We start from the raw sequence: 1761 nt of genomic DNA, 5'->3' as shown, positions 1-1761 counted from the left end.
ACACACACACACACACACACACACCAACATTAGTAAAATAATCCACAACCTATAAAGCTGATGTGGTATTTCATATCGTGCTGCTGCCCTGATTCTTTGACAGTTCTGGTGTTCAACTCATTTCAGTTGAAGGACCGCATACAGTAGGCCAGACCGGTAAAACCATTACATCATAACCTACAAATAATATATATATTATAACTCTACTAACCATCTATTTACTGTGAAAAATTACTTCAATTTCAACAATATTAGGTGGAACAGCTATTGTCAAAAAGGACAAGTGTGAAAATAGAAAATAGTGTGCTCATGTCTTTTAAACACTCTGGAGCCAAAGCTCAGTTTGTGTGTCTTTATTGTTGCCTCTGTCGCTGCCATGGCAACCTCAGTGGCCATTGTTGTTTTATGTCGAGACACATTGTAGGCCTCCTGTATTTTTCCTATAGAGGGTAACCTACTGTGTCAAAAATCCACTGTGGAGCCCCAGTGGCCTAATGGATAAGGCACTGGCCTCCTAAGCCAGGGATTGTGGGTTCGAGTCCCATCTGGGGTGATTGATAGTTTTGTGCTTTTTGCAGGTCTGCTGTGTGACTTTAATAGCTTTTCATATGCTAAAAGATTTACTCTGGAGAATTGGCATTGAAATTGGAAGGACATTGAAGAGACAGATTGCAAAAGCATTGCTCAAAATTACATACAGTCAAATTTCTGGCCACCAGACTCCAGAAAGACAGTGCAGTGGATTCATCTGAGCTTTAACAAGAGCAGTGAGGAAGAACCAAGACAATAAAGTTGCTCACTGGAAAACCAAAACAACGAGCTGAAAGATGCTAAATAGTTCCACAGAGCTGACATCAAGTGCAGAGTTGGTGATAATCTTCTGTGGGTTTCACCATTTCAGTTATCACATACCATTATTGAATAGAAACATTTTCATTGCTGTCAATTGAAGAGGTTTCATGAGAAAATAAAATGGTTCAATCAGTGTATTATACCCTTACCAACTAGTAAATGCATGTATTTTAAGCTAAGGTCCAGATAACCCTATGACATCATCATGGTTATTTCATCATATGTTAATTAGGGCTGGGTAAATGATTATAGCATTACCAATCCAAGAAACCTTAAAGTGATACTGATACTAGTTGAGTACTTAATACGATACCAATCATGTTTGATTTTACACAAAATATGATATTTCCATTCGCTTGCGTTGATTGGCTGTGAGCAAGTCCATACTAATAGTCATATTATCTAGCTTTGGGTGCAGAACGGATCGATTACAGGGTCTTTACAATCAACTAGCTGACCACTTCCACTGACACATTATAAAATAACTCTGATGACCTGACATGTCAGCAAGGGTCTAATGAATGAAGGAGACTCCTTAAAGCAGAAACAGTTGTAGCTCATTGTGTCAGTTTAACAGGAAGCAATATTTAGCTCCTCATCTCCACAACTTTACCTTCAGAGATTGCTCTATTTGATTAACTTGTAGAAGACAAATGGATTAAACCATCACTAAGTTCTTATGGGAAAGAAAGAGGGTTCAATTTAGTTTAGAAAGAGGCCCTATAATCTACTGTAGTCTTTTTGTGGCTTTTTTTGGAGGAACAGTATTATCAAACTGTTGAAATACATCTTTAACATAAATCAAACTTAAATTGACCCCAGTGTTGAAGTTTCTGACAGACTGCTGGCAGTAAAGTGAGTGGCAGTTTGACAGCTGGAGAGCCTGTCTGGATGATTTCCAGTTCAATT

General features: G+C 38.2%; 1 non-coding gene across 1 annotated transcript; it reads left to right on the top strand.

Annotated features, from left to right (window-relative positions):
- The first annotated feature begins 480 nt into the window (after positions 1 to 480).
- trnar-ccu (transfer RNA arginine (anticodon CCU)) lies at positions 481 to 553 on the top strand. Its single transcript has one exon. It is a non-coding gene; the product is annotated as a tRNA-Arg (tRNA).
- The last annotated feature ends 1208 nt before the right edge of the window (positions 554 to 1761 follow it).

Source organism: Scomber japonicus, chromosome 17, assembly GCF_027409825.1.
Source record: "Scomber japonicus isolate fScoJap1 chromosome 17, fScoJap1.pri, whole genome shotgun sequence".
Classification (NCBI taxonomy): domain Eukaryota; kingdom Metazoa; phylum Chordata; class Actinopteri; order Scombriformes; family Scombridae; genus Scomber; species Scomber japonicus.
The sequence above is the reverse complement of the archived record's forward strand: the minus strand, read 5'-3'. Positions and strand labels throughout refer to the sequence as shown.